Raw genomic sequence first — 10,820 nt, 5'->3', positions numbered from 1 at the left:
ATGATCAGTGTAAAAAGGGTTTTACACTGGAAAACCCTACTATATATGCAATAATTTACACAATTTACACTATCACAGACCTCGCTGGCCACTTGCCTGCTGCAAGGGTGCAGTGTAATATCATCCCTTCATGTTGTCCCCAGAGTGTTTTTTATAGTTTATGGACCAGCCCTGGATTTACAGTAGCCCCTGCAGCATCGAGCCGAATCGAGATTACAATGTGAAAGAGTTTAATCAGCTTGATTTTGCTGGTGTACTGGTGTTTAAACTCACTTTTTCTTTATGTAAAAAACTAAATAAGATGGTCACTATTGACAGAAAAACAAACACACTATTGTTTGTTTCTTGTTTTAAAAAATATAAATTTGATTTCTGGAATCAGAAATCAGGTCATGATCCATGTTTTTTGGGGTTTTGAGTTTCTTGTACCTGTAATTGCAGGTCTTTTATGTGGTTTAATTATTTCTTAAATCTGTGATTTACTCTGCTTTGTGTACTTAATTGGTAGTTTCTTTTAACTCTTTGCTTTTGATTTTTACTTGTTCTTTGGGTTTTTTTATGGTTTATTCATTTATTTCTGTCTGTTCTATGTTCTTAGTTCACATTTTGTTTGAGCTTATTCCTTGTATTGTATTGTATTGTGTTTTAGAATCCAGAAGGATGTTCCCCGAACGTAACCAAAGAAAGCCAGGGTGTATCAGGAATGCCTCACTTAAACTAATGCCATCTCCCAATTAAGCCTCAAGTCGTTCCACTGAGACATTTCAGCTGCATCTAATCGAGGCTAATTCAAGCGAGACTTACGTAGGCTATGTGTGAGTGCCCGAGGAAAGCATAAGCCCTGACGAGTGGATGGTGGAAAAAAGGAGATGGCAGAAAAGGAGAGCAAGACAAGACCTGTTATTTTTTTTTCGGCAGATGAACAAAGAATGCTGATGGAGCTGTATGGGGATTTTAAAAGTGTGATCACCAGAACTGTCCTCATGTATTTATACTCTCATCTTTGTGTTACACATTTTTTACAGAAAGCATGCTGAATTGTCTCTGTATGGGATGTACTGCGCAAATATACTGGCCCTGCTCAGTTTATTATTAACCCAATAATCAGCGTGCATCATCATACTTTGTGACTAAATTATCGTGAATGCGTGACCCACATTAATTCTTCACTGTTACATCTCAACAGGAGCAATCTTAACAGCCAAAAGCGAACCTGGCAGCAGGTGAAAGTAAAGTACAAGAACATATTTCAAAGTAGCCTTTGAAGAAATGTGCACTGTAGCTACCAAAAAAAGACTGAGGCCTCTGCCACTGGTGGAGGTCCTCCACCTGAAAATCTCACACCAGCAGAGGAACTTGCTCTAACCAGAAATCGAGGGCAGCCACTGGTGGAAGGAATAGAGGGAGGAACCTCCTCGGGATATGTTCCCAAGTGTGCAGGATCAGTATGTAGAAGGTATTGATCGTTTTCCTTCAAAATGTCAGTCTCTTAATTATAATAACTGATGGTGTGTCTATATCTGTCAGTGGTGGGAGACACCATCTGGCTGCTTTATCCTCAGACCACAGAGGACATCCCTAACCCATCGGCGAGTAGTTGTATTCCATCTAATTTTCTTTCGATGGAAATACTCTGCATCTCATGCATCCCTGTGATCTCCTACTTCAACAACTGCGTGTTTCTCCATTTGCAGTTTGATGGCCCCAGCACATCTCGGGTATTCCATGATGAAACTGTGTCTGTAGACACAGAAATGCCACAGGTAGGCTATTTATTATTAAAAATGTGAAACGGTTTGGATGCGTCCGCAGTCTACCTATTCTATACCAATAGGCCTTATCACCAATGCACTTTACTGCAGGTTGCAACAGGAACACAAATTCCAGCAGCAAAGAGTGAAGTAAGTAACTCTTCACATTATTATCACTGCCTACATACTTCGTTGCTCACAGACACATTTCCTCTATCACAGGATGTCCGAACTCTGTACAAATGGAAACTTCTGTTGGGTATAGAGCTCATCAATCTAGATATGGAATAAAAGAAACTGAAACTGAAAATGAAAAAGATCAAGCTAGAGATTATGAAGTATAAATTCTGACAAAGGAGAAGGTCATGGTGTGAACTGTATTTAATTCTGTTTTCTCTCCACAGCTTGAAAAACATGAATAATTAAACAATTCAACACATGATGTGGTTTTTGATGATAAGAGTTTAAGTTAAAACAATTATCTTGACTTGGTATTAATTAAAAGACAAATAGTTTAAAACAATCAGTGTGTCTGGGTGAGACAAAGGGTTAATGCAGATTGGAAGCAGTCCTAAGAGACATAAAATTCACCTTCACAGGTTCATGCAAAGTGTTAAAAATTTGTTTATACATTTATATTCACAGTGGCGTGCCATGACCTAACGTTTTGAAAATTATAAGTGACCTCTATCCATTTAGCCTTCTTACACTTGCTCTAACATAAACTGCTACTGTGCAATGCTAAATTATGAAAAGAAGTTCTAACTCAAAGGTCACAACAATAAGGATCAACGGAAACATGTGTCCCTGTATCGGTCCCTCACTCAGTGGGGTTACATGAGTGCCATCGGATTAATGGCTAAATTACAATAAGATTGAGTTATTTAGTTCATGTAGACACCTTAATCTGACAAGAAATCGAATCGTATCGGGTTACTTGCGATCGAATTAAGACCCCCGATATAACAAATGCCCACTGAACATGCATGTAGATGGCAGAAGCACGTGGTGGATTGGATCGAGCGTTCTGCGCATGCTCAAGATTTTTTCCCATGATCATCACGCGGAAGTCGAAGGAGACAATATCACTGTTGTTGTCGCCGCCGTCGGAAAGAAATAAACAACGCGATGGAGACTGCGCCGTTGTGCATCATGTTTGTGCCATAACCATGCTCATCACAAACTTAATGTAGAGGGACGTAGCTTCATCTTGTTCTTCGTTCGCCATCTTTCTCAAATGCCATAGTTTTGTTGTTGTTAAAATGGGTACAGCGTCACCTATTGCACTCGGGTATGGCATGCTTTGTGCCAGTGATTCAATTAATTCACCTACATATATCAAAGGATAATTACCCTTGCTCAGATAAGGAGCATAACCCAACTATAGCTATAATCGAGTTAATCTCATCATGTAAACCCACTCACTGTGTCAGGAGAAACTGAGTCCTTTCAGGCACTGGAACCTGCAGGGAATCAAGCAAGAAAAGACTTGAGCCTGAAAAGTTGTCCACAAGACAAAATGTACAAAACACGAAGTATACTATTCATTTAAGATAGCTCTGTCAGAAGTCAGCCATGGTGCCTGAGAACTTTAAGTAATGAACCTGGATTTAATTTGGCCAAAGGTAATTTCTATCCGTGCCCTTGTTTTAGCATGCGCGTGGTTGAAAGCCGTCTCTGCCCTTGTTCCTGGATCAGGATATGGAGTGAGGAGGTACGACAGCATGCATAGCCTCTGTCCCCAAGCAGGACACCTCCTGCAGAATAAGAGAAATGTTAGTTGGATATACATGTGTTAGGACTTGGCAATTTGATGCAATATGTGCTTTATATGGCTATCTATAATAAAGTATGACGAGCACTTTAAACATCCCAAACCCATCGGCGAGTAGTTGTATTCTATCTAATTTTTTAAGATGACCTCCCATTAGATTACCAAAATTATGCCTATTCTATATACACCTTACTTCAAAAGTACACTCCTTCGGGTAAGTAAAATTATTGTGCCTTTTGCAAACCTCTGTGCCAGGGAGGATGCTCGGAAGATCCTTGAATCACGAACTGATCCCGGCCATTTAGCCTCAACGTTGGACATTAAATTAGCTCCATCACAGATCATCTGTATACACGGAGGATAGGAGTCAGTGATGAGGTGCTTGGTTTCACAGGGCATTAATGTAACATTGCTCAGCATTACTCAAAGGGGTTGATGTGGTGTTTTTTTTTAAATGAGAAATTCAATTCAGAGTCTATGGATAATCATCTCCAATACGTACCTGTACATTTAGGCTATGGAAAAATTTTGTTTTTCATAAAAGACATGAGTTGCGGGAGCGCGGAATTCTACTTGGTGGAACTTTCTTTTGGGAGTCTGTTACAGCCGGTCGGACATTATTTGTTAAGCTTGAACGTTAGCCTGCCCAGGAGCAGGCTAGTTCAGCTGTATCAGTGGGCATTCAAATAAGCCACGTTGGCGGAACGGAACTCACTCTTAAATGAGCCAGAATTATTGAGATAAGCCAGGCTTTCCCTTAATCCAGTTTTGTGGAACACCCCTCTGCATTGGTCACTACTCCTCGTTATCCTCAGTTCACCTGTTTTGGTCTGTAGCTCCACTGCACACCTGTCCCCACTCAGTCAGCCACATATGCAACCACTTCCACATTTGATCCCCTCAGTATATATTCCCCTTGGTTTGTCTTTGTCTTTTTGAGAGCCTCGCCATTACAGTCTTCAAGGTAGGTCTCTGTAGTCTGTTCATTGCTTGTCTCTTTTTGCCATCTGGTTTGTTTTCTATTTGTATTGAGATTCACAGAGGACTGTCAAGCCATACAACCAGGTTCTAGTCCCATCCAAACTACGTATTAAAGTAATGTGACTTTCAAATTAAATGTGAAGAGACCTGATGACGATATTATGAGGAGACTGGCTGGAAAAACTCAGCAATTAGACGGAGAATATTGTAGACATGCATTTAGTCTGAATATAACTTCGCTGTTTAATTAGTGGCCATTAGAGGAGCTGTGGCCACATATTGATGTTTGAGCATTCAATGAATTAAATGATATATATATATATATATATATATATATATATATATATATACACTTCTCTCCTTGCATGTCATTTACTCCCTTGTCTGTCCACTTGCAGGGACCCAAGCCCAGCTCCAACAAAGACTTTTGCCCGACCTGGTGTAACTTTAACAAATTTAATTAATCTGAAAACGAAGAAGCGCAAATGATGAGAACCTCAAAGACTAAAATTCTGATGAAACAAAAACTAAAAACATTAAATGTAGTTTGAACTAGTTACTTAGTGTTTTTTTTTCTCTCTGGCTGCAGCAAGACAAACTTGAACTTAGTATTGGTTCTTTTGAATGCCTGACTCAGTCCATCTCTCCTAAAATGGAGCTTTTTTTGGGGGGTGGGGGGTGGGGGTGGTATTGAGTATTGTCTACCTGGGCCTTATTAGTTTGTCTGAACTTTCATATATATGTATATTATTTATTTTTCTCGCTAAGTTTGTGCAGTGTACAGAGTCCTTGTAGTGGGTGACGTTAAAAGTCATGTAGATATTGAAAATAGTTTCATCTTTAATTCTTAGGCTCCCTACCTTTTCTCAAAATGTACACAGACCAACACGCTCTTAGTCACACCCTTTATCTTGTTCTGACATTTGGCATCAAGAGTACAAAAATTAACAGTATTCCCAATATAACCTTTTCTTTGATTAGAGTGGCCAACTAACAACTTCAACCCTGCCTCCACCTCTGTACTTTAACATAAAGGCCTGGATAACTCTGCATCTAAATAAAAACCAAACTGAAGTTTTCTTTAGACATAAGCGTCTTAGGAAGACAATGTCTAGCTATATAATACTAAAATATAGATGGGATTTCATTGGCTTCCAGTACCATTGTGAGCAAAGGTGATTATCTTTGACCAGGATCTGTCTTTTAAGTCCTATAATATATATATATATATATTGAAAAGCCACCTAGTTCCGTGGTTGTCAAATTTTGACACTGTGGACCTGAAAATACGAACTGATAAGAACTAAGACTATTTACGAAATAAGATTCTTCTCCAGAAAACAATGCAAAGATTAATTCTGTGTGATTGTAGACCTGTCAACATAGAGAATAGGGTGAATGAAACGGGTGGCAACACCCATTCTGAAATCCCGCCATTCCGACATCCCACACCATTCCGACATCCCGCTATTCCGACATTCAAACGTCCCACCATTCCGAAAAGGCTTTCCGTATAAGGAAATCTGCATTACTCAACAGGTGAGTCCCTTCTTTCTGTTCATGCAATGTATATGTTTACAGATAAGCGTTATTAAAAACACAAAGTCTCGGCAACTGGAGGAGGAGAAGCAGACCGTGGTGGTTTTCAATCACACACTCCAATGCCACTTGTTTCAACTTCCGAAAATTTAATCCAGGAAAAAAAAGGCTTACAAACATGGACCGAAACGGCTCCATAACACGCACAAGAATCCAAAAGAAACTAAAGAAAGTTAACTAAAAGAAAGCAAATAAACAGCATGAAGTGGTCAAAATTGGTTTTACGCATGCCTATGTGCGTCTGGCACATGCGTCTTCGGGCTCTCCCACGTTGGTTTGTGGATGAAAGCTATATGTTCAGCTGTAATACCATGTAAAAACAATCTCTACTTGACATTTACTCCCAGGTGTGACCAGTTAGGTCCTTAAGATATCAACAGGCTGTATAAAGCCTTGCGCAACGGCTGTGTGTTTGTGCCAAATGCGCAAAGCCCATCCGCGCTTCCCATAATTGGAGCGAGTACTCATAAATCACGTGAATAACATGAATAAACGTTTTTACTGCCTTTTGTTGTGTTTTATACGTTCTATGCTGTCATTTCTCTCCTCTCCTATTGGCAAGGCAAGGCAGAGTTCTTGCAACTGTGTCCTGTGCAGTAGCCGTGATATCTGTAATTGCAATTATTACTTTTGCATATGATGACAGCGTGCAAAAGACGCATGGGCTCTGTGGAGAGCTCCGCTCCAGCTGGCTGCTGTGACAGCTCACTGACACTGTATTTCTGCTTAACCAGTTTCAGTCTCGCCAGAGTTACATTAATATATGTATTTTTATATTTGAAATTTCAGGGGATTTTGATAATAGATTATTAAAGTTTGTTTGCGAGGCTGTGGCCTCTGCATGTGCAGAGTTTGTGCGCCAAACTTTAGGGCGTAATGTTTTGGGTAAGAAATAGGCTATTAAAAGGAACTGTCGGAATGGCGGTATGTTAAAAAAATAAAAACATACCGCCATACCGACCATAGGAATAAAAAAGTGTCGGAATGCAATTGGAGGCCAATGTCGGAATGGCGAGATGTCGGAATGGCAGCATGTAACCGAATGAAACTCTTGGTATGAAGCTGTTTTTACAGGTATAACGTCTTGCTATAACATTATCAATATAATTGAAAGAGCCACTCCGTTAATGTATTTGCCTAAGCTATAGTACGGAGCCTGTAAGGTGACAGTAAAGCAGGAAAAAAAAAAAAATATATATATATATATATATATATGGGTTCTCGTTACCTTCCTCAAAACACGAAATATTCCTGACAATGTCGTCAACAAGTTTAAGGAAGATAAGATTAGCATCCTCACATTTGTTTAATTTGCTATATTCTTAATGTAATTCTCGTTCAGACATGTTAGCTTACAGAAGTGTCATTGTTTTTCTGTCTAGGCAGTTATAAGGTGTTTTCTGCTGGTTAATGTTGTAAACCTTTCAGTTTGTTTATTGTTTTGGTTGTTTTTTAGATTGATGTTAACGTCATAAGTGTCATGACTGATGATAACTTAGTCCCGTATATCTGACGACTGAAGACTGACTTGCCATAAAAGCGTTCTGTCGTAAAAAAAAAAACGTACAATTCGAAGGTCCCGAAATAAAGTCCGCTCTCATGCAGAGAGCAAGAGACAAAATTAAGGTACAAAGGAAAACTGTTTCCTCTGGCAACACAGCAGGTCCTGGTGTTGGAAATAAGCATGCGCAAAAGATTGAAATGGTATGGCTCCACTTTTTTAATAGCGATTATCACCAGGTCTGAACAAGACATGGATGTGGAACGCGGCACTTGTTTGTCCAGAAAACAGTTACGATGGAGCAGCTTTTGGAAACTGGAAAATGCTTGTTTTTTTTCCAAATGGACACTCTACCAAAGAACCATGTGGAGGGCTTTATGTTTGACAACTGTGATTTCAGCCACAAGATTGTAGGAGCTATTTGTAAAGTTAGTCTTTGGTTTTTGTTTTAATTTAATTAGCTGATTATGAATACGTTTGCTTGATTAACTTAAGTGTTTGTTGACTAATATTCTTTTAGTTATTTGTTTAGGATATTTGGATTTGCATGGTTAGTATTTTGGTTTATTTTTTGTTAAATGGGTCACACTGGGCACTTGTGGTTATTTGGGTAGGCAGGCACCTCGAGTACCAGCATGCACCTGGGTGTTTTGTTTTTTTTTTGTTTTTTTTTACCAGTGCAAAGGAGGCAGCAGCAGCAGCCATGGTTTTATTTGTTCTTTGGTTTGTTTTACTCATTTGAAATCCTCACAAAATGCAAGAATTCAGCTTGGACATTCATCTTATTTTGCCTGCATTGAACCACATTCCCATATTACATCAGTGGCCTTTTGATTTTTGTTTGGTTTAAAGTTTAATTTTTTTTTTTTAATGGACAAATGGCCACTACAACAAAGTTCCCCTTGAATGCACAGTGACCCAGCTATATGAGCAGACAAAAATGGTTTTGTTTTTATTTCTGTATCTTTTTTTTTTTTTTCATATTGACACTAAAACTTTATTTTTGGTATATGTACCCAATAATAAACAAACAGTGCTGAAAAAGACTGGAAAAGATTATTGTCCTTATCAAAGAACTGAGTGACCAAGGGTTTTGGCCTTTTCTTGTTAATTTTGTGCAATTTGAATTTGAAACTGTACTTGAGCAATTTTATTACTTAACTTTGGACTCGCTTACAAAGATATTGCAGCTTTGTACTTTCATCATATTTTATTCTGATCAGTCAAAGATCTGTTCTCATGTTCTCAATTCAGACGGATTTCCTTCATAACATTGTGATCACTAAATTGGTCGCATAAGGAACCTTTTAAAACTTTAACGTTTCAGTAAGCGCATGACGTCAGATCTGAATAAATCAGGTAGTAGGGAGAAGAGTCACTACGCAAATACCCTGAAATTAGTCTAACTTGCACTGACCTCAGTAGCTTCTCAAACATTCACAGCAAAATATCATTTAAAAAATATTTTTTATAATATTAGATTAAACATGGGGCACATAAGTGTACATAATACACATGAAAATTGTGCACAATATGGAAAGTATGAATATGTATGAAATATGGCAGTGTGGCTAATTTATGTCTGACCTGTGATAAGAATTATTGGAACCATAAAGCATTTCCAAACAGTTTATTGAACACAGTTTAACTTCTGTTAGCACATCCCCAAACTCTTCATGGGGCATATTTCAGAAGATTAGTAGCTGTGCTTATGATCTGCTTATCGGGAGAGGTGGGGTGGTTGGCTGGATGATGTAGGGACAACATTTTGGTTCCTAACACCAACAAGACCAAGGAGCTAGTTGTAGATTTCAAAAGAAAGAAGATGGACATCCAGCCCCTCATCATCCAGGAATATGTGGAGGGGGCATCTGTCAGAAAAGTTTGCTTATTATCATTAAATAAAAGTCACAGCCAGAGAGGCCATTTCATATCAAATCTTCACAAGGAGAAGTTGGGAGACAAAGAGAGCTGTGTTTTAAGAAGGAATGTTGTCTCCCCACTGATCGTTATCTTTATAGCTCCCCAAATAAGGAGATGCCTCCAAACTAAGGAGATATGGCAGACCTGGGCACATAGAGGATTGTATGTATGTGTGTGTGTCACCTAATAAAAGAGCAAGGGAGGCAACCACTCGTTGGAGAACTCTTGTGAATCTGCAGAGAGAAGGTTCGGGTGTTGTTCTCCCCTTGCAAGTAAAATTCTGAGGCCTCTGAGGGATTTCTTGGTTTAATACCGTTGTCTGTTAGTTAATTTTTCTAACAGCATCATACTTCCAGTTTCTGGGAGTGTACAAAGGGGACCTGTCCTGGAGCAGGAACACCAAACACATTACACAGAGGACACATCAGAGACTTTATTTCTTTAAGAAACTGGTACCAGCAGGATTGCATCCGGTTTGTTGTACAGCTTGAATGTGCAGTGACTATAAAGATTTGAATATATGTTGAGCATCACCTGTGACACCACTGTTACCTTCACTTTCCACATCTTCAGCTTAATGAATATGATCATTACACATAGAGACACTGAGAAAATAATATTTCAGGAAGGATCTCCTAAAAATGAAATGAAGAAAACAGGAACCCAGTGCCAATGAATATGTAGACATATCAACAGAACGGTCAAGGTGACACAATTGCAGTTCCAGATTAGACCACAGCCAACCCTCTTTGTGCCAAAAACAATATGGAACGTTTTGATGGTCACATCATGATAGAATAGAGAAACAAGCCCCAATGCAGATGGAATATATACCGAAGACATTGCTCAGACTAGAGATGGAGATTACAATGTATATGGCAAAGGTGTAAAAAGTTAAGTGTAAGAAGAAATATACAGTTGTTGAAGCTAACACAATGCAGAGAACAGAGTACAGTACAAAAATCCTCACAAATGCATCCAATATAGAATACTGCATATACATGGTTGCATTATGGCATGTCTAACACAGGCAACCATAAAGGCTCTGAAAGTTATGAGAAAAATTAAACTGACTGAGGCGATGGCAAAGTTTTACCATAGGCAGATGAAAGAAAGGTGAGAGAACAACCGTCGCTGTTTTTAGATAAAAAGACTAACAAAATTATCAAGATATGAAGAATCTCTGAGATAATTTGAAAATTAAATGTATTAACTTTATTTAGTGAGAAGCAAGAGATCTCTATGCAAATAAAGTATGTTATTGAAAGATTAAGACTTCTGTAAATTTTGG

The sequence above is a fragment of the Leuresthes tenuis genome, unplaced genomic scaffold, assembly GCF_036924035.1.
Source record: "Leuresthes tenuis unplaced genomic scaffold, fLeuTen1.0.hap1 SCAF_5, whole genome shotgun sequence".
NCBI classification, from domain to species: Eukaryota; Metazoa; Chordata; class Actinopteri; order Atheriniformes; family Atherinopsidae; genus Leuresthes; species Leuresthes tenuis.
The sequence above is the reverse complement of the archived record's forward strand: the minus strand, read 5'-3'. Positions refer to the sequence as shown.